Here is a 24,380-nt window from a genome sequence, read left to right as displayed (position 1 = left end):
GGTAATAGCTGAAAGTACAGCGGTAAGCCATGTTTACTGAAAGTACAGATTATATTGATGTATTTTGATGGCGTCTTCTGGAACCAAAGGATATCTATATCACGTGGACGCCCGCACACATGAACATGATACACGTGTCAGGAATATTCGAGAAATGAATCACAAAATCAGCCGTTAACCCTTTCACACCCACAACCTTAAAACTGCACATACGAGATGGCAATGGCAGGAATAACGGAGAGGACAGTGAGGACTATAGAGAGTGGGTCTGGAGTGAAAACTTTAGTCTATTTAAGTCTATTGACAATACGGTATCAAGTAAGCCTTCTTCTATATTATACGTGTAATTTTGTGCTTTTGAGCGCGTGTTTGGGTGTGATAATACTATGAATATTATTATGAACGTGTGATTTAGCTTAACCTAGTGACGGACTTCCCCTTCCCCTTGACTATTATGACTATAGAGAGTTCTCGTTTGTACATTTGACATAAGAGATAGAACGTTTTTTTTTTAATGTTTCTAAATGCCCGTATAGTGATATACTTTGTGGAGAATAATATACGTGAATATAAAAGTATCAAGATAATGGTTCGAGCATCCATTGGGCAGAAAAAAGGGAGAATAACAGCCAAAAGTCTGATGTAAGTCATAATCCTATCCCATGGACCGGAATCACCAACTCTAACGTATTTAAAAGAAGCTTGAATCCTTCTTTTCAGTGCTTCGCTTCTTCTCTCAATCACAAAAGTATTAAAATCAGTTTTTCTGTGATCTTTTTTTTTTCAGTGAGTACTCACAGTCTTATATCTAAACGTCTTGTTTCACCACAAGATAACTCGAAAAACACGAGATAAAAAAACAACAACAACAGTTGGGGCTCTTTGTAGAGGATGGGTACGCACAACCTTGGTAAATGCAGCCAGTAAAGATACCAAGTCTGGCCAGCCCTGGTTAACAAGTTTCATCGGAACAGATTATAGATTTTATCGTCTTAACTGAGACGACCGCACCTTAGTGGCTTCATCGGATTTATAATGCAGCCAGCCTCTCCTTTGGGTCGAATTCTAAAGAACTGGAGAAAATCCTTCGACTTAACGTGAATGTCGACCTACACAATATAGAATCACCACCTTTTTTTCGAATATTCATCCAGAGAGATGTTTCTTCAACTTAGCCAATTTTTCGACTTGTGAAGGGTGGGGTGGACTAATGCCCACCGCACACTGTTCGACTCGTGACTATACGACTGACAGACTTTGGATCCGAAATAAATCCTAATGGCCATAGAATAAACATGCTTGTTATTTATGATCCAAAATCTGTCAGTCGTATAGTCGTGAGTCGTATAGTGTGCGGCGGGCTTTAGGTGAAGTTGATTGTGAATCTGAAAGACCCTTTGTGTGCGTGTTATAAAGCCCGCATGGTGAGTCTCGAATAGGACTTAAGGGGGGGGGGGGAAGTACCTGAAAGCTGCTCACATGACAAATTACGACGTGAATGAATAGATAACTCTTGCAGGTCTCCCTGTTTTCATAAGACAGGCCACCAGCCAAAGACGACAGGTGTAAAAAAAAGCAGCAAGAATCCATTCATTCTTCGGACATACTGCAGCATTCAAGGAAAGTTCGACATGGCGGCGAAATGGTTTTTAAAGATTGGCATACCTCTACTTGTATTTGTACCACTGTCACAGAGTTCTCTGGATATTGCAGGTAAGCGTCATTTTATTGTCAGCATTTTAAAATGAAAGAAAGAGAGAAACTGATTACTGTAAAGATGTTTACTATTCACTGAGTCATTCATATGAGTTGTCTTCAAATTAATGAGTTATATAAACTGAAATGAAGGGCAATGCGTAGCAACGAAAACACCATAAAGGACGTTTTGTGGAAGAAAGTGACAAGAAAGGTGAGTTAGACGGAGAAGGTAACACAGTTACAAGTTTTTCGCTTTGGTTGATGATAAGACAATGGTTTGTTAATACCAGGGGAGGTTGGTACGCTCCTTCGAGAATACTAGTATAGTAAAGTCTAAAAAAGGATCGTCTTGACGGTGAAAAAAAGGTCTTTTTCCTCCTGTCTATCTTTCTTCCCGCTCCTCATCAGAAGTATGATTTATTGAAGGTACTGATACTCATCATTACAAGACTAGTTATTTCCAGTCATAACTCTAGATCTTTTCCGTTGAGAGGTTTGTCTCGAAGAGAGACTCAACTTTGCAGCTCCACAAAAATCCAGTCCTCTAGCTCAACGAGTGTTTACTGATCCATCTAGCACAAGGCGGGATAGTGTCAAGAAGCGTTACATTATCTTCGAGACATTACCAAACGGCGACAATGTTCAGCAAGCCCTTTTCATGCTGCCGCGTTATGCGTTAAGCTTGAAACACAAATTAAAGCCAAAACATCATAACATGAAAATGAAAATTACTATTATTGCCCATAAATCTTACGTTAACAAAATTATGTTTTGCTCCTGTGATTTTGGTAATGGCCAGTGATAGTGAAATACTGGTATGTTCTTTTCAACTTTGCACACATAAGAACTGCATAGCTACTGCAATTTGGACTTTGCTGCTTTTTCGTCTTTTGTAGAATTTTCGTGATAATTGAAGAGCGTCACTTCTTTTTCTCTCTATGTCTCTAGTATTCTGAATGACAAACATTAATAAAATTGATACAAGACCACACACGTGTTTCCTTCGAATATATATATATATATATATATATATATATATATATATATATATATATTTGTTTTTCTTTTGGAATATGGGAGCAAGTGTACGACATGAGAACATTTCAACGCCCGGAAGAAGTAACAAAGGATGACACTGGAAAATCATCACTCAGCCCCTCTATCGCATCCGTCCTCCATTTAACCCTGCATGATAAAAATCGGGTAAAATATGAATGAAGAGAAAAGGGAGCGATGGTGAGATTCGGAGACAGACGGATTTAATTGTAGACGTCAGAAGTCGTGCAATTTAACATCCTCTACTGCATTTTCCCTCTTCTTACGTTAAAGTGCTTAGTAGCAACTGTAATCCACTGATTCCAAGAGTGTTAGAACTATAATACACCTGTGATGCCTTTACAAAAGTGCGCTTATCTTGGTAAGAAGGCTCAAGGATAACGTGGCACGTTGACGCCCCGTTGCGTAAAGTATCACGAATTTCTTTTCTTGGAAGTTTTCTATTTTGTTAACTCTTAAGGAGTTTGTTGGTGTTGTTTTATTTTTGAATTTTAACAAGCAGCAACATGAGACTTGTCATAAGGCCCAGACATTATCTACGTCTGTGAGAAATGATTCTTCCCAGCGTGAAAAATTTCACCTCCCACATCGTCGAATTTATTGTTGTCTTACATATTGTTTTTTGGGGGGGTTTTTTCACGGTGTATATTAACCCTAAAAGAGCCGGGGGCGACATTTTCCGCGACCATTCTTTTTTTTTTTTTTTTTTTGACCGCACCCCTCGCTGACTTCTTACTTTCAAGTCTCGCACATCTTATTGACACCATTTTCGCGAAAATCTGACATACCGTTATGACGCTGCATGACCTTTACATGCTTGTCAGACCGAAAATGGCTCAAAAATGTGATTTTGTGTACAAAGTCTATGCAATAGAGTTTTCTCACCTTATTCAAAAAGATATGATTATTTTCACTTTCAATGCCTGAAATCAATTAATTTTAGCATGATTATGTTCAAAATAGGTTCTGTAATAAAATTTGTGGAAAAAAACGGAAAAAAGGTCGAAAAACAAAGAAATATATAAGACATTCTTAGAATAAATAGAATACAATATCATAAGAAATTAACTTTGATACCATTTTTTTTTTAAAAAACGTTGTTAAAAAACGTTGTTATGAATGCTACAAGGAATAATGTCACCAAAAATTAGGATGCCATTAGTTTTATTTTCTGAATTAGAGCAAAATTTATGATTTCACGCATATTAATTAATATGAAATATAACAATTGAAAAATTCCATTTTTTAAGAGTTTGGTAGATTATGCGACAAGTAATGTATATGCCAATTTTCAGGGCGATTGCACAATCGACGACCGAGATCTTGGGGGGGGGGGTTGAATCAACCCTCCCCGGCCACAGAACAGGCCAAAAAAGCCCGGCCTAGTTAGGGTTAAAGGTCCTGTTTACATTTGGGAGCAGTGATTTAAAAAATGTTAGATATCACTTTTGATGCATATGTGTAAGTCAGTTGTATCACAAAATATCCTACCATATAAATTTTTTGCAATAAAGCCTAAGACGGCTTAGTCTGGAAACACTTTTATTATAATTATTGTTCACATTTTTTATATTTAACAATACTTAACATCGTTTACACTGGTTCAAATTTTTGCATTATCCCTAACTCACATTTTAGAACTATTTTGAAGCACTAATACTGGGTTTTTGTTTCATCTGCAAATGGTAAAGTATGCCTTTAAGTTGTATATTAGATGGCTGATGTTTCGATCTCTTTTCTAATCAATGGCATGAATATAAGAAAGCTATAACAGCATATTCACTTGGGTTTTTTTTTTCTCTCTCTGCAGTGCGTATCAATCTATAAACAATCAAGATTGTCATAGGTCCATCACATTTCACAAAACTTTTTGGTAACTCTCTAAAATCAATACTCTCTAAAGTAAACATGGATGGCTTTATTATTTTTTCTTTTTATCTTGTCATTCTTGTCTGTCAGCCCAACAAAACCTGAGTGACGTCTTTGTAGGAGTTCTAAAGAGAGCAGAGAAGCACTTCTTGAACTTGACGCATGTCCACAGCGAAGCGAGAGCTGATGTCAAGGAGGTGAGCACTTTATCGTCACTTAACACTGATCACCAGCGGCATCACTTCGATACGAGTACTTGGGAAAGAACTACTCTGCTCAAGATTCGAGCAATTGTCAATATTTCCGAGTTTATTTTGTTACATCTGTTGAATCAACTATGATTGAACTTGAACTTGAACTTGAACTTGAATCTTACAATCTGTTGAATCTTACTTGGAGTCATTGTGGTGTCAAGGAATAGAAATGTGATGTCTCTGAAAGAATTAACACAAAATTGTTCTTTACTGATATTAAGCCTATATACTGTTTCCCATTGGGAGCAGTGATTTAAGAAAATGTTCGAGTTATCACATTTTGATACATATGTGTAGGTCAGTTGTATCACAAAGTATCCTATCATATAAGAATTTCGCAATAAAGCCTAACATAAGGAATAGATAATTTTATTATAACTATTGTTCACATTTTGTGTATCCAAAAATTTTTGTTGTTTCTATATACCTAACTATCATTTTAGAACTATTCTGAAGCACTAAAAGCTGTTTTTTTTTAATTGATCTGCAAATGGTAAATAATACATTTAATCAATGATCTGGAAAAGGATTTTTTTTTCATTATAATTCTGATTCTGTCCTGGTTTTACCTTTGGCCCGAGGAGATATGAAGATTTCCCTATACTGCCAAATGTATGATTTCAACAACCTGAAAATTCACTCGTTTGTTCTGAACAGCAGACTTTGCGTGTATGTGTGTGTGTGTGTGTGGGGGGGGGGGGGGTTGTCATTTGTCTCGATAGTATGCTACTGTCAAATTCATAACTTGTATCAATATCACTATCATCACCATGACATCGCCTAGGTTGGGTCCAACTTTTCTTGCCCGCCTTCTACTTCGCCAACAATACCCACATCAGGTAAGCCCGGATGATGTCTTGAAAATCTACACTATACAGTCATAATGATAATACAGGAATATCAGGTCCCCGCAGACACTTTTTGATGATAATGTTATGGTTAATTATAACAAGCATATTTCAAACATATAAAGTTTAGAAGAAAGACATTCCTGTGATTTGTCAAAGGTTCTGCCCAGGGATTCTTCAGAGCAAAGGTCGGGAGTGGGGGTGGGGTGGGGTGGAGAAGGAGAGAGTTGTCCCATGACCAGGCCAAGAGTACTCCCCATCACATAACCCCAATACTTGGAAAAGCCCTGACATCACAGATAAACGTTCCGCGTGGCCCCCATGTCTTATATTACGTCAATAATTATGACCTACTAGTGTCCAATGGAGTACATTCATTCAGGAATTCAAATTTACATCTAATAGACTGACAAAGAGATAGAAGTCCACTGTAACGCATGTCACTTGGCATTGATATATATGCGGTTTTACAGTAAACAGAAGATGGTAGAATATTCTGACTAATACCCCCATTCCACAGAGATTTTTCTCATCGGTCACTCGTCGGAAGCAAAGTTTGTTGCTTCCGGCCACCCACTGAAGTGTATCGGATCGCAGTCTAATGAAACCAGCTTGTCGACTACTAGTATTAGGTCAGCATCATCGGACGATCTTGCCTCATCGGATCATCGCCCGCCATGTCTGACACTGACCTGATAGGCGACCAACACGAGTCGGATTCGTCAGACTGCGGTCCGATGCACTTCGGTTGGTAGCCGGAAGCAAATAACTTTGCTTCCGAAGAACGACCAATGAGAAAAAAAAAATCTATGTGGAATGAGAGCATTATGCAAATTAAATGTCAATATTCATATCAAATTCTGGACCCCATTGCTAAAAACGGAAGTTTACACCCAGAGTATCTAGCAGTGGAGTCCAGGTATGTCATAGCCATCAAATCAATACAGTACCAATGAGTACTGCGAAAATTTATGCATTTTTTTTTTCCAGGGAGCAATTTGAAAGTAAATGAAATGTTTCACATTTTTAATTCATTTGAAGATGATTTAATGAAATTCAACTTTATTGGCAGAATTTACGTGAAACTGACACACGATTATCTCGATAAGCAATGTGCAAAAATTGTGATTCAGTTCATGAAGGGGATTGAAAAACCTGGCTGCTATCTGTTATATTACTAAATATCATTTTCCGACGGAATCCCATTTACTTTGCTTATTTTCCACTAATAAATATCATTTTAATGGAAAGATTCGTTCCAACTCTTAACATTCAGTTTGATAAACTGAGTAATTTTGAAGAAGATATGTTTATATCTCTATAATAATCACATTTATATTCATATTCATATTTACATTTATATATAGCACAAGAGGAGTTAATGGCTACTTATCTGCAAAATACGGCAATCTGATGCTATTCTAATTGATGTCTTTGTATAAATGCTTGCTTTTATGTTTTGACCACACACCATGAATCTCAGTGCATCTCTTGAGACCTGGTGACATTAAAGTGGTAGCGGCGATGGGTGATTCACTTACGGTTAGTATCTTCTCTATTCGGATATTTTCAAACTTTTGTCTTTTATCTATGTTTTGCCATTATACTGTTTTCTCTTTAAGCTTTCTTCATATTGTTCCACTGACGTCACGAATGAAGTGATGACATCACATTAACTTGTCAAAACGTATATAAAATCTAAAAAAAAAAAAACCCCAAAACTTTGTAATGGATTATCCGATTTTCTTCAAAATTCACTGATGTGTTCTTGATATTAACTGAATCCACACAGAACATTTTAGTAAAAACCTGAATTAGTAAATATCCTGAATTTCATCTCCCTGCTGCTAATATTGATCTCTTGCCTCAGGCTGGTTACGCCGCAAAAGCTTCTACCTTCCAACTGGTGTACTGGGAATATCCTGGTGTTTCTGCGAGGTGAGTCGCGCTAAATTTCGAAGAAAAGAATAGCACAAATTGGCCGACCACTGTACATGTAGCCCACAATGTACTATCATTGTAGGGAGCGGGTCTCGAATGTATAGCACCCGCTTGAACCTGCCACAATTCAACTCCTTTTGACCCAAATCTACAATTTCGTCTTGCTGTGACTCTTTCAACAATCAATCAATCAATCAATCAATCAATCAATCTATCTATCTATATATTTTTATCTACCCATCTATCACTCAATTTATTGGTCTATATTACACACACACACACACATTATATACATATCATACTTTTGTCTTTCTGTTTATTTATCAATGATCTATATCAATGTTTACATAAAAATGCACATTTAATGTATGAAGTTATGTTTATGTGTGTGTGTGTTTGTCTGTCTGTCTATCTGTCTGAACGTATATGTTTATTAGATGGGCTCAGAAGTAAACGCAACAAATCTTTGGATAAAACGTGAGTTTGCTATTTTCACTAAAATAAAGCCACAGAGAAGCTAATATTATCTAATATCTGAATTTTTGTGAATGAAACCTCGCTGTGTGGTAGTAGCAAGTGTAAGATAGTTATGCATTGTGTATGACATAGTCTCCCTTTCTCTCTCCCTCTTCCATCCCAGCATTGGAGGTAACAAGAAACTCGAAAAAGTCATTACACTACCAAGTAAGTGTGATCGGTATTTATAACATCAAAGAATTTTTGTCTTCCTCGCTTGTTTCATTGTAAAAAAAAAAAAGTGCATTGACCTGCATTCATACGGTGACCAGAAGACTAGTCAACTGATTATCATTATTTTGAGTGCAGATAGCAAGATAGCTAAAAACTATTTGTCAGGCTTGTGTTTTAGAGAACAAAAGAGTACGGATCTTTCGCTTCTGACAAATCATATCAGGTGACATAAAGTATCGCACTTGGTATGGATATTTATGTAGACAGGTTATGTAGTATCTATACGTAAACGTTTTCATGCTTCCTAAAATTCAATCTGTTGTTGGATTCTTTTGCTTGATACTGTATGCATTTGCCACACTTTTGGACTGAATTTTCTCAAAATAGATACTACTTACTTTGCTGTTTCTGTAATACGCCATTTATTCCCTACCCGACTAATTAATGTTGAATGTAATGAGTATACATGAGGATGGTTAATCTAAGTTATAGTCGTGATAATGTGAGTGAAGCGTTTGTGACAAGAAAAAACAACAACAATTGATTTATTCACAATACATGACAGACGTCAGTATTGTATTACCTAATCCAGCAGTTTCAAACGCGGGAAGAATATCGTCACATCGAAATTGCCTCTTCCAATGCCCTCTCAACTCTCTTCAGATATTTTCAGAAAGTACAACAGCGACATCTACGGTTTCTCTACTGGCCGGTCAAGTGTCTATACCCAGCCTAGCAACAAAAAGTTCAATGTTGCAAAATCTGGTGCGGTAGCAAGGTTAGTAGATGATATTCAATAAATTTTCAAAGACAAAAGGAATATACTTGATGCTACTTCCGTCATCTGTTCACCCCTAAGTACAATATGGGTTAAGAGAATGCAGAAATATTAGCAGAACGCCAGTAAAGTTTGAGGAAGTTTATGATATTTTATTTCATCGACTTCATGATGGTTTCTTTTATATCGTATATCGTAAGCTTACCTGGGCCATCTTCCTAAGCTCTGCTTATGGAGATGGTCCCCTTCATTTTCCATTATGTATATATATATATATATATATATATATATATATATATATATATAATTATATATGTATATATATTATATATATACATATACATGTATATCAAAATTTAACTCGAAGTGTTTCCTCTCGTATATAGTGTACCCTTCAATTTGACATTGCTCTATATATTTTCCTCTTTGTATGTTTCCTTTGTGATAGCAAGCAAATAATCAACGTTGGTGAAGGTGATGGGACAAACTATCACTTCCGAGGCGATCTGGATGTAGCTATCTTTCCGAAGCGCAGCTGAGGAAAGATAGCGTACACATTCAGATCGTTGAGGAAGTGATAGTTTGTCTCATTGCCTGAAACTAAAAGTTGATTATTTGCTTTATATTCCACATCTAGGGTCCTAGATATTCCCATTTCATTTCACATCTGAAACCGTTTTAGCTGTCTCAGGGTATCCTCAGGGCTTAGGCTACGTAGTTTACTTTAGACGTATGCGCGTAGATGACGAAACAACGAATTTGCTCCGCACCCCGCGCGTGGTACCGAAATAAAAGTGCGTTGCACTGTGGTCTATCACTTGACCCAGATCAAATGATAGACCACAGTGCAACGCACTTTTATTCATATTTTACTCAAATTTTAAGTTATATCACGCGTTTGGACTGTGGTGTGGACTAAGAGATCAGCGAAACAAAATGACTATCATCGTAGAGTGTAACGAACTTTTCTTCTCAGGTGATGTGATGGGCAAAACTACACTTTATCACGTGATCAGCTCTTGGCCAATCCTACAGCAAGATTCTTAGTATGTGGAATATAATACTCCATAATGTGTATTGATGCATCGGAATACAATTCATGGCACTTTGTTAAATTATGTTATATTGTATTGAAAATGAAATACAGAAATAAACTAAACTGAACTGACCTGTTGGTAATTGAATATAGAATGATCCATTGTTGATTTAAAAAAGAGTTATTGATTAAAAAAAAATGGAGAAATCCGTCTGCCGTCATTGCTGGATATGAAGGCTATGAAAAAATACTTGATGTCACAGTAGGGGAATGATAAATTTCATTTCCACATATTTTCAATTTTCTAGCATAATGAAAGAGCTCTTGACTTGCCTCTCTCTGAAGGCAAGGGTTACGGATTATGTCTATGAAAAGTCAAGTTCTTTTCATTGAGACGTCAATTTGTGGCTATTTTTAAAAATATTTTCTTTGTATCGAACCAAGTCCCCCTTCATCACGAACTGATGTTATCTTCTTAGCCAGCTTTGACGGCACATGGATTCAAAGAAAACTTGAAATAATTATGCATAACTACTGAAATGATAGCCAGATTTACCTCAAACTTCCCTAATGTATTTTTCCAAAGTCATTTCTGCATTCACATGGATGTTCAGGGTCAATCTCCTTTGAAATAACACTTATGGCTACTCTATGACATCATTTTCCGCAGAGATGTACAGAAGCAGGCGAGAGAACTTATCACTATGTTGAAAGCTGACAATTCGGTGAACTACGAGAAGGACTGGAAGTTCATCACACTCTTCATTGGGGGCAACGATCTTTGTAGTGGTTGCATTTCATCGTACGAAAATACAGCGGAGAAATTCGTCCAGGACGTGGAGAGCGCCATCCAAACGCTTCATGATGAGGTATATGTATATATATATATATATATATATATATATATATATATATATAAAACATTTATAGAGAACAGGGAGGTTAATTTACTGAATACAAGAGCGAAAAGAGACTACGTAACATATTGTGTGGACATGGCTAGTTTCATCTGCTATTTTATAAAGACGCATCAATATTTAAGAGCTTGCACGGCGCTGTGATACAGATATATGAACTTTTCGTGGATTGGAAGGGAGGGCTTAAAAAAGAGCAACTAACATGACTAATAAAATACTATTCAAGGGTGGGTCCTACCATTTATTAGGGTCACTTTGTTTTATCTCAGCCATTTGTAAACCGATTTTCATCAAATAAACTTTTGATTTCTCTTAGAATGGTATGCTCTTTAATATTTCATTTGAGTGGTTTGTAATATTATCACGCAAAGACTTAGAATCTCAATTCCCATCTCAACCAAATGTATACCATCCCTTTAGACCCTTCTCACCCATTTCTCTTTTTAACACAGGTTCCGCGAACATTTCTCAACGTGCTCACTGTTCCACTCGTCAGCACAGTGTCAGAACTCAGGGGTCCCTACACCTGTAACATCATGACAGGGTTAGTCTCGTCAAGGGTTATGAATCACCTAAGAATGTCGTATATTTCAATCATTACTCATTTACATCAACCAAAGTGATATTTGATTTGTGTCGGACTGGTCTATCTATCATCTTGGTACATTTTGTACTACGTGACTATTGATATTTGCCTGTGTGTAGGTCTACGGCAAACAGCTTCCAATACATTCCCACTTGCAGCTTCGTCGCTCGCCCACGGCCACAGGACTTGGGTCCCATGACAGCAACAAAACTCTTCGATCACTCAGAACTCCCAAATCCTGGAGAGATTGGCTGAGCATTTTGAGAACGTCCTCAACAGGCCGTCGCACATCCATAAGTCATCGCAAGACTACTAAAGGTGGAGATCACCCAGGCGATAGACAACCCACCCATGCTGCCAGAAGTAGACAAAGCCATATAGACCAGCTGTAGTGTGGTAAAGCCCCTTAAAGATTGCATTCGATCCAGTCGAGGTCTTCAAGCATGGTAGCTCCCAGACGTGTGACAAAATGCTCTTCCGGCCATGAGAATACAAGGAGTCATCCCGCATGAATTAAAAACACCTCCATTGTTCACCTCAACAAGAGGAAGTCATACGGCAACAGCAGAGGGATATCAATCCTTTGCATTGAAGGAAAATCCACAGGGTTACGATGTCTCCTTGAGACTATCAGGGTCTCCGGAGAGAAAAATTCAAACAAGTTCGATTTTTGTGAGACTTTTTCTAGTCTTCAGAAGGTCTTGGAGACGACTCCGCGACGTCTCCATCAGTTGCAGCAACGTCTCCGAGACGTGCTGGAGACCAATGAGACAGAGGAGACGTTGCGGCGACGATGCGACCACGACTCCGCGACGCTGCTGGAAACGCTTTAGAGGCCACGTGACTATATTGAAAAGCGCGTGCTGACATCGTGTCGCCTCCACTCCTGTCCAAGTCACGTACATCGGCCCGGTCCAGGTCTTCATAATGTAGTCTTGTTCCTACTACTGATGCTGCTCCTAGTACTGGCTTTGAAGAGGCCTCATAAGATCATTTTGTCTTGCTGTGGGACAGTTTCAACTCCAGAGTAGTACGGTCCTCCATCATGCCATCCAGTGGCAGTGGGGGCAGGACGGACAAGAAGGAGGAGGATGAAGCAGTGTATACAGCTTCAGCACAGTTTAAAATGTAGGCTGCAGGCGAACACTCTATCGCTGCTTATCTCTGTCATGTCCATGAATGATTATGTATGCGTGTTGTGTGTATGTACGTGTTTCTGTGCGTCATTAAGATAATTTTCTGAAACTACGTTTGCACTTCCTTATGTTTTCTTTCATTTCTCTTTGTCTATCTCGTGTGTCACAACAGATGGTCTTGCATTTGCAACTTGGGAGGCCCGGAGGCAGAAAAGCTCCTGTACCTCAAGACCAAGGAATATCAGGTAATATTTTCTGACACTAAGCTTCCACATCATGACCGTCTTACATATATATAATATTGCGTCGCGAGGAAATATGAGCTACAGTGATCCATTGATCCGTTTTGTTTCTGACCCACCGCGAAGTCAGTTCCTGATGATGACATTCCAACAAGGTGCTGTCGTGTATGATTGTATACATGCCAAGCAACTATGTATAGGTATACTAGCATAAGGAATGACAAGTCATCTATTATATATTTTAATGTATAAACTCTTTTCTGATTTCAATATTGAAGGATTTGCTTCGAACGACAATTCAGAGTGGTAAATACGACGACAAAGAAGACTTCGCCGCAGTTTACCAGCCTTTTTTTGAGAACTCTGTCCCACCTCAATCACCGGTGAGTAAAAATTTCTAAATATGACCATTTTTCTCATTATTGGTAAGCCTTCTGTTGTCATTAATAGTTAATATCGCGAATCTTTGGAATAACGCCACATTATGTTCGAATTAACAAAGTTTTTCATTTTCGATTAAGCACACCTTCGGAATAATAAACATCACCCGATTTCTCCACGCCTTTATTCCAATGTTTCGTACTAAGTCATATTTTTATGTAGCATAGTGCTGGACTATGCCGAGGTTTGCCGAAAAGATAATATCAAACGCATGCTGTATGGGTGCATTGCAGGTATTGAAGTGCTAATATTGTATGTGCAGGTGGATGAAAAACTTGTTATCAGGTTTTCGGAAGGAATGTGCTCAATTTGATTGGTAAACTGGCCTATCGATTAGAAATGATTTCGAGTGACTGACTGGCAAACGTTTTATTCTCGCAAAATGTAATGCTTTATGTGATGACTGTATGTTCCTCTAAAGAAACCCCTCAATCACATTATCTGGAGCAGGATTCAGTGCGTGTTGCGTCCTTTATTTACTCATTCTACATCACTTACGGTCCCCTTGGCAACGTTGCGATATTCAGGACGGTAGTGTAGACAGATCTTACTTTGCACCGGACTGCTTTCACTTCAGCCAGAAAGGGCATTCGGCACAAGCCATCGTCAACTGGAACTCCTTGGTGAATATGCTGGTTTTATTTTCTCAGTTCCGTGCAACGATAATATATCAATTATTCCTTGTCAGTAAAGTTTCATTAATATGCTATACTAACGAGCAGTTGCGTTTTGCTTTTCATTGGTGTCGCTCGAACCCTTCAAAAATAATTCAATGGCTTATTGTTTTCGTTTTATTTGAACAACAAGTCAGTCACCAGTGTATAGTTACTATGAAATATCTATTCATATCGAAGATGATGAGAACTCATGAACAGATCACTGAAGGTGGAAGAACACACACACACACACACACACACACACACACACGATCAGTGCACACTTTATGGTGAAATATTTGCAGAATTGTCAATCACAAGACTATACGTCCATTATTTTATACGTTGTTATAAAACTGTAAAAAGCTCCAAACAAACAAAACAATCTATATGCTGTAATTGTGAGGTGATTTTCTCACTTATAGTATATAAAACTTATAGTATATGAAATTAAGTATTTTAATTTCAGCGACCACACTGAAGGGGGTGCGGGATGCCCCTTACCGCACAAGGGATTTTTTTTTTTTTTTTGGTTTTCAGTTTTAGATTTGAAATCTAACAATCTAGTGCACGCTTTTGGTGGAATATTTGGAAAACTTTTATCAGAAAAAAAAAAGTAACATGATACTTTGGTTGAAATACATGTAAGTTGGATGATAAAGCGACAATCAAAATCCACTCTTTAATTTTTCATGATTTTTTTTTTCCATTTACCGAATACATTATTTGAAAAATTATAATGTATCCATAATGATTACGTAAGCAAATAGATTTGAGTATGTTGGAGGGGGATACTGCATGCATCTGCAATCTCTTGCTTCGTATGTGCGTCTTCATTATGTATGACGTCTATAGAGGCAGATAGCGTTCACTGGCAATGACAAAGTAAACGGCAGTGAATGAAATGGTAACAGATATCATGAAATGCCATTGTGTAGGTTCTATTTTCACAATAGGATAAGGAGAAATGTAATAAGTAAATTTTAATAAAAAAACTGTATTCTTTTTTTTTTCTTTCAAATGATAGAATTTATTGATTTCTCGAAGCAACATAATTATACAGAGGATGAATGAAATACATAATTATTAAAACCATATAAAGCCATTTCTTTGGTACAAAGGTGTTTTTTTTTTCTTCAAATATTCAAGTAACTCACAAGCCATTGGGTCGCAAAGGATATACCCTGCCCAAAAGCATGTATACATGTACATTACACAATAAAAACGAACTGCATACATTTGAATACATTGAATAAACCCGCTTGTTTACTTCATGCATATACTACTTCAACAGCGGTTGCCACCGGCAACCCGAAGAACCCCTTTCGAGCAAGGATGAAGTCCCTCTTGGCAGTGCGACAGCCCGCCCAGGCCCACCCGACATAGCAACAGCGCGTGCATGCAAATTGTATAAAGTACAACAGTATCATACCAGTGTATAGGTTAATGAAAGAAAATTCATCCCACAAGAAGAAACATCCATGAATTAGCCGATCGCATGCACCCGCCGCCGCCACGCCCAGGTAGGCCTCTAGAAAGCCACCGGGTTGCCAAGAACATACCCTGCCCGAAAGCATGCATAAATTAGCTTACATCATAACAACGTTAGAACAAACTCACGGGTACATAGACCTTTTAACTATTTTTATGCATATACCTCCCCAGCAAAGGTTGCTCCATATGCAGGCAACCCGTAAGCCCGTCAATGTCCACCTGACGTTGCAACAACTAATGCATGCAAGGTGGATTCCAAGTATAGAATTATTTTCTACAAACGAAATTGAATGTTACCAGTTACCGGGGGAAAATACCTCCATATATTTGACTACAGACCAAATAAAAATGTTGCGTCAGTTCCATCCTTGGATCATCAATGAAATTAGCATAGAATAAAATATATTAATGAAGCAACATCAGACAGTTCAAATAAGTTGGACATGTCTCCATTTATCTAGAAACACAGTGATTTTACCTTGTTTTAAATATATAGTTTCTTCAATTTCATAATAATGTTTCAAAGCTTTTTGGAATAACGCCAAAGATAATGTACCGTTCTTACATCTTGTGGTGAATATGTAATATTTGGCGCATAGAAAAACCGAATTCAATGTCGTGAAAGGACCATTTGAAATTCCAAATATGAAATCGTTAAATGTGAGAATAACTTCGTCTTTCAAAACTTGTCTTTGGAACTCTCTCAAAAAAAAACAACATTGAGTATAAGGGCACTCCCAGAACAAATGTGAAATTGTCTCGGTTGTATCTAAACAAAAGCTACATAAATCAGAATCTGACAAACCAATTTGTTTTAATAGTTTATTCACCCCGAGGATGATGTGTAGAATTTTAAACTGAAAATAACGTAATTTTGTCGACAATGAACTTTTAAAAGGAATGAGATAAACTTTTTTTTAGTCAGTGACTGGTTCTATCAAAATTGAATTCCATTTTTCTTGTGATTTTGGAACTTCACGAAGTTTATCAACGCATTTTCTATGAATGAATCTACATACTTTAGGAGCTTTCTTAATATCAAGAATCAATTCTTCTTGATAATTTTTATCTTGAATTTGAGGTTTTCTAACAACATTTTGAAATGAGATGAAATGAAATGAAATGAAATGAAATTTGAAATTTGAAATGAAATTTATTCATATTCCACATAGTGGACATTATATGATAAAATATACAGAGTATAACACATAGTGGACATTATATCAATACTATACAGAGTATATTACATGTATATACAAAATATCGTGATATTCTGAGATAAAATCACACCATGTACAAATGTGGAGGGGACTACTTAGAAGCACTGATTGTTAAATGTAGTCCCCCTACAGATTATAGACAAAATAATATGAAAGATAAGGCTGAGTGGAATAACAAAAACACCATATATACACTATTTACAAGGGCACAATTATGAACCGTACTATGGATATACAACAAGTCATGTATATGTTACAAAGCACAGGTTTATGTATAAAGTGTTTACAGTGTACATTATATGCCATTAGAATAATGAATGAAACAGAAGATAACCTTCCGAGTATACTTAATGAAAGTACTTCTAGAAAACATTGATTGAAATATACATACGTTTTATTACCATAAAACTGTTTATCAATACTTATCAAGAAACAAAGTTTTGAGCTTATACTTAAAGCTATTCAAGCTCTGAGCTTGTTTTAGTGAACGATCAAAGGAATTCCAAAGTTTAGGACCAGTAAACATGAAATTTCTGTTACCAAAACTAGTTCTATTTTTAGGAAGATGATAATCATTCGCATTCCTTGTTGAGTAATTATGTATAACATTATTTTTTTCGAAACATTTCCTTAAATACAGCAGGGGTAGCGTTAATTTCTACATTGTACATAAAACAACCCAGCTGAAGACGATATTAATCAGTAATCTTAAGAATACGGTTTTCTTTAAACAAGACATCAGTGTGTGATCTATAAGCGGTATTGCATATCAAATGCATCGCTCTTTTCTGCAAGAGAAGTACCCTGTCCATTTTTGTTTGTGTTGCATTTCCCCATGCCATTACGCCATAATTAAGGTAAGGAAGAATAAGAGTTGAATATAACATAAGAAGCACTGACTTGGGGAGAATCCGTTTAACGTGATTAATAATGCCAATATTTCTTGAAACTATCTTACAAATATTATCAATATGACAATTCCAAGTTAGCTTATTGTCAATTGTAGTACCGAGAGATTTTGTAGTCTTGACTTCTTTAATGACAGAATTATCAAATATCACTTGGTCAGGAAGTTGTTTAACAGAGTTACTAAATAACATGTAATTGGTTTTTTGTTTATTTAAAGATAATTTATTTGCTTTTATCCAATTTGTTACATGTGTAAGTTCTACATTTAAAACTTCTACTAACTTATTAGGATCACTGTGAGTATAGAATAAGTTTGAATCCTCAGCAAAAAGGATAAAAGAGAGAACACTCGAAGAACATCGAATTTCATTTACATAAATAGAGAATAACAGTGGACTAAGAAGGCTTCCTTGGGGAACCCCACACGTGATTGGTACCGTAGACGAATTATATCCATCAATGGTAACAAATTGCTTTCTTCCAGAAAGATAACTTTCGAACCATTCCAGAGCCTTACCTCTAATACCATAGTGCGCAAGTTTGTATAACAGAATGTCGTGATTTATAGTATCGAATGCTTTAGAAAAATCTAAGAACAAACCGATAGTATGACAGGATTTTTCGATTGAAGCTGAAATGGTATTCATTAAACTTAGAATGGCATGAGTTGTGTTATGTTTTTCTCTAAAGCCAAATTGGGAGTCAGATATGATGTTGTGAGATTCAAGGAAGGTAGTAGTCCTTGAATGAACAATTTTCTCTAAGATTTTTGATAACGAAGTTAACAAAGATATTGGGCGATATTTGCTGATACATAATTTGTCTCCTTTCTTGAATATTGGAGTCACCTTTGCGAGTTTCATTTTAGATGGTACTTGACCAGATTGTAGTGAAAGGTTATATAAAAACAATAAAGGATCTGCTATACAATGTATAATGTCTTTGATAAGGACATTGCCAATGTCATCATAGCCAGGGGCTTTGTTTGCTTTGAGCTGAAGTACAATTTTGATTAATTCTTGCCTGTCAATTGGCTTGAAAAAATTGAGTGGTCGTTTGGTGAGGAAAGAAATTCGTAAAATGATTTATCACTTGGAGTAGTAGTTTGTGCTAAGTTTGAACCTATTTTTGAAAAGTATGAGTTAAAAATCTCGGCAATTTCAGACTTGTCTTCAATGATAGTATTATCAACTTGAACTTTAGAAATGAGATTTACAGCCTTCCCTCTATTCAAAATGGTATTTATTACTTTCCAAGTGTTCTTGATATCACATTTGAATTGACTCAATTGGTCCGCAAAATATTTCTTTTTAGCTAATCTGAGTGTATTGGTAAGAATATTTTTGTATGAAATATATTTCATTCGAGAGGTTTCGTCACGGTTTTTGATAAAATTAACATATAAAGTACTCTTGCGATTTATTGAGCGTAAGAGTGTTTTGGAAACCGATGGTTGCTTGGGGATTCGTTTTTAATCCTGTGTACATTTCCTTAAGGGAATGCATGCATCTAGGCAATTATTCAAAAGATAAAGAAAATTATCATATGCTTGGTCAATATTTTCATTTGCGTCATACACAATTGACCAGTTCACAGACTGAAGTTTTTCTTGAACTAGAGCGATATTTTCAGGGGTGAATTTACGACGAAATACATGCCTTCGAATTGTACTTTGACTCCTTGGTCCAATATCAAAGTGACAAAATATCATAAAATGGTCTGATATATCGCTAACCACTATGCCAGATTTTGGAAAAGGTTTAAGGTTAGCAAAAATGTTATCAATAAGAGTAGCAGAATGACTAGTAATTCTTGTTGGTTTAGAAATAAGAGGCAGAAATGAGGCTCCAGTTAAGAGGAATTGCAGATATAATGGAAAAAAAATCCAAAAAGTTACACTGAATTTCATATTTCTTTCTGAATTGTGAAAATGAAAGGAAATTACCCTGTTCATTCAACATATATGATGAATTCTTATAATACCTTTATTTATCCAATTATGCTTAATAACAACTTTTCCATTAATTCTAATGCAAGAATTGTTCCATATAAAAAACCTGATTATGAATATATCGTTCAGGAGGGTTCTGAGAAAAAAACTAAGTTACTCCAACTGACAAGAATTTCTCGTATGAATATATTTCTAACCTGATATCCTTGCAATCGAGATTGCAAATCCAAAAACTGTATTTTTAATTGTGGCGTGATTTTCTTATTTACTGATGAAATCATTTGAAAATCTACAAAATCCGACTCTAAAGAAAAAGGGGATATGAAAACCCTTCCCCTTATCTCCGTACGGCGACGGTCGACTTTGGGCCCTAATGGCTCACACCGTAATAGTTTTGAAAGAACCATTGATCGCAATCTTAAACGTTCAAGATGATTAAATTAGCTATAAACCGTATGTTGTTTTTAATATGCAAAGTAGGTTCACTTATCGCAATCATTTACCACTTTGTAGTTTCAGCCAGTTGGCTCCAAATCTCGGGCCTACTCTCCCGGAGAAACGCTGGATTGTCCGTCAACGGTAAGACCCTCTTCTTAAGACCCACTATGTTCTTCTCCAGAAGAAAGGTAGAAAATGCAGCTCTCTAATACGACTTTAAAAAAAAAATATGATACGGGTTTTGTATTTTCCGATGTATCAATATCTTACTATAACTACAACTACTTTTTTGAATGCCCTCATTGCTTGATCGAACAATCATCAGTGCCCCAACGCGGAAGCATTTTAATTTCCAGTCTTTGTAAATGCTAGTGTAGATGAACACCAGAAGATAAGGCAATAAATGACATGGGCTTATGAGTCTAATAGACAAATTTATATCAAAACAAGAACAGTCCAAGAATCTTTTTCACACTGTTTCTTGGCGATACTGTATTAAACGTCTTAATAAGGAATTTTCAAATATTATAATTTACATCTTTCCAGGACTTCCCCTTCATGTATACCAACGTGAACAGCCGACCTGGATTCCTGCGGCAGCCATTCAATCGTTCCTCTCCAGCGTGGATGTGAGAGTTTTGATGGACAATCCCTATGGTGTTTTAAGCTCTCGGAACGTTTATTTTATTAGATATTCATTACACAAATTCAAACCTTACGGTGCATCGAGACAGGTATATACGTTTGTTTCTCTTCCGTATAGCCAAAGGGGACTGAAATGGTCTTCTGTGAAAAAAAAAGACGAAGATAATAATGTAAGAAGTGTGAAGCCATTGTTTGAAATACTCTCCCGTTGTTCAGAGCGATGAACAATATCAAGTGCTGTCATCGTCTCAACTCATATAATTATTTTGTACGATGACCTGCAATATGGCTTGCTCAGATGAGTATGACCAGGGAGGTGCTATAGCACCTCCCTGGTATGACTGCAACTTTGTTGGAGAGACCCGCGGTTGAGGTGAAACGGGAGAGGGAAGTATAACACAGTGATTCCCATTCGCATTCAACAACCAACTACACATAAGCCTTAAAAGGACATCACACGACATTTATCTCATCGCGAAATTAGAGCCATCAGGCAGATCTGGAACAACTATTTAACGCCCAGGGGACAACAAGTATAAAGGAATCCGCTTATTCATGCAGATATTTTCTGTGCTTTATTTTGTGAACTACTAGCGGTTTTATTTTCAACTAACTTGACTCTAACATTTGTGTAGATAGGTGAGGAGGGTGCTTTTCATATAAATTATAGATGTATAGTTTTCCGAGGAAGGGGAGGAACAAACGCTGGTCGCTGTTGCACAGTCCTTGACAAAGTGTGTCTGTGAAGTTTGTTAGCTTAATTCATTTTTTGGAGTATGTCATTATTAACGTAGCGCCAAACGCACAAGATCAAGTCAGAATGTTACTTGATGGATTCAAAATAAACTTTATGACAAGTTTGCCTTGTCACACGGTACATCATTCGCTTTCGCTCGTAAGCATGGTCCCTAAAGGGTCCATGGTGTAAGTTTCAATATTGCGGTGGATGTGTCTTGGTGTTGGAGGCTGCCTGATCTGAGTGAGGCACAAAGACATGCGTAATGGAATGAAAAGCTTTAATAGGAACCCAATCAAGCGCGCCGGAACATTTCTGTTTTTTTTTTTGTTTGTTTGTTTGTTTGATTGTTTTTTGTTTTTTTTTTGGGGGGGGCAAAATCTCAACGGGGGCACATTTATGTGACGATGTGAGATCCTCGGCGCGGGAGCGAAGCGAGTGAGCGGGGGGTGGAAAGGGGGATACCCCCCCCCCCCTCCCCTCCACTGTAGGGAGCTTTTGTAAAACAGGGTACAAAAGTCGCGTTTATAGACCATTTAAAAGCAAATTTCTAAGGAGTTAAACATAGTGAAAAATAATCAGTGGGAAGGACTATGATTATTACATAGTACGGGAGGACATAATAATGTGATTGTGTGAGATCATCGGCGAGGGAGCGAAGCGACCGAGCGGGGGGAGGGTGTGGGAGGGGGGATACCCCCTCCCACGGTAGGGACTTTTTGTAAAAACAGAGTATAAAAGTCGCGTTTATAGAGAATTTAAAGCACATTTCTAGGGAATTAACATATTGAAAAAATCAGTTGGAAGGACTATGATCATAACATACGGGGAGTACATTAAAGGGATGGTACAGTATTGGTGGAGATGAGAATTGGGCTTTTATCTTTTTGCGAGATACCAAGAAAACACTTATGATATAGTACAGAGCATACCATTTTAAGAGGAATTCAAAGTTTATTTGATGAAAATCGGGTTTGGAGTGACTGAAACACGCAAAAACAAAGTGAAACAAAGCGATCGTAATAAAGTGTGGGTCCCACACTTTATCAGAATTGCTCTTTTTGGGATATCTCAGCCATTTCAAAACCAATTTTCATCGAATAAACGTTGAATTCCTCATAGAATTACATGCTCTTTCACATTTCATAAGAGGTTTCTCATTATCTCACCAAAAATGTTAGAAACTTGAAATTAGGTCTCAACCAATACTATACGATCCCTTTAATAATGTGATGGTGCGAGATCCTCGGCGAGGGAGCGAAGCGATCGAGCGGGGGGAGGGTGTGGTATCCCCCCCCCCCCCCTCCCACGGTAGGGACTTTTTGTAAAAACAGAGTATAAGAGTCGCGTTTATAGAACATTTAAAAGCAAATTTCTAGGGAATTTACATATTGAAAAAAATCAGTTGGAAGGACTATGATCTTAACATACGGGGGGTATTATTATGTGATTGTGTGAGATCGTCGTCGAGGGAGCGAACCGACCGAGCGGGGAAGGGTGTGGGAGGTGGATACCCCCTCCCACAGTAGGGACTTTTTGTAAAAACAGAGTATAAAAGTCGCTTTTATAGAGCATTTTAAATTAAATTTCTGAGGAATTAAACATAGTAAAAGAAATCACTGCGAAGGACTAGAATAACTTATGAAAACTTTTCATTTTACTATAAGTACGGGCAGAACGAGCGAGCCACTTTTACTTTGCAATTTATCTGAAATGTACTCATTAAAAGCTTATACGTGATCTCATCGTTCGAACAATAAAAGATATTCTTATACTGCTAGAAAGCAAAGAAGAAAATGAAATGTGGAAAGTTTAATAAAGGTATGTTTCAGCGGGCACACTCGAGGACACGAGGCTACCATCTATACACTAAATTTACTCATAAGTTACTATTAGTGTATAGATACAATAATGTATGTTGTTAGTGTATTATACACTATTACAACATTTAGACAAGAAATATGCCTTTATTGTTCATTTTGACTTTAAATCAGTGATTAATTATTTGTTACAGGGGGCACTTGGGGGGAGGGTAAAAACTCGTTTTGCCCCCCCCCCCCTACATTTTGATGGGGGGGGGGGGGGGCAAGTGCCACCCCTGCTCACCCCCCCCCCCCCAGTTGCTAGTATCATGAGATACTATAGTAGTTTGTTTTTGTTGTTATTGATTGTAAATAAGTTTGATGTAACGGTCTTGAATTTGGATCGGACCCCTTTGAAAAGCAGCCTGTGCCTGAAAGAGCTATCTGTCCACATAAGCATAGAAAATAAAGAATTATTGTTACAAATGAACTAATGAAAAATAACAAAACGTCGACATTGCGGTTATTTAATCTATAGATTTAAATAAATCTTATATGCTACCAGCTGAACCCCCCCCCCCCAAGATAACACCCACACACCTGTACTCATATCCCTGAGAATAATATAATAGCTGCCACCTTTCTGGCACGGGCCACGGTTTCTTGATTATTCATCAAGGTAGAGCGGCCACCTACTGAAGTTTGGCCTTGATCCCCGTCTGTAATAGGCGCTGTGATATAGGTCTAGTTCTTTCTTTGTGCAATTTGTATCGTGTTTTGCAAGTCCTTCGCCCCCAACTTATTTTCAGATGAGACGTAGGATTATTTTTTTCAAGCTATTGCCAAGGACACGGCCTAAGGTCACATTCTTTCTTTTTAAAGTTAACACGCCATCATATCCCCCCGAAAATGTAACCGGTTAAAGCACACTGAAAAATAATAATAATAAAAAAAAAATGACAGGTATGTACCACTATATTAATAACCTTCATCGGCCTATATAAATGCCGGGAGCGTGTATACCTCGCAGGCATACT

The 24,380-nt window shown here is 37.2% G+C and overlaps 1 pseudogene; it reads left to right on the top strand.

Annotated features, from left to right (window-relative positions):
• Positions 1–1,631: 1,631 nt before the first annotated feature.
• Positions 1,632–20,803, top strand: LOC140245674 (phospholipase B1, membrane-associated-like; annotated as a pseudogene).
• Positions 20,804–24,380: the final 3,577 nt, after the last annotated feature.

Source organism: Diadema setosum, chromosome 1, assembly GCF_964275005.1.
Source record: "Diadema setosum chromosome 1, eeDiaSeto1, whole genome shotgun sequence".
NCBI classification, from domain to species: Eukaryota; Metazoa; Echinodermata; class Echinoidea; order Diadematoida; family Diadematidae; genus Diadema; species Diadema setosum.
This window is presented reverse-complemented; position numbering and strand designations above follow the sequence as displayed.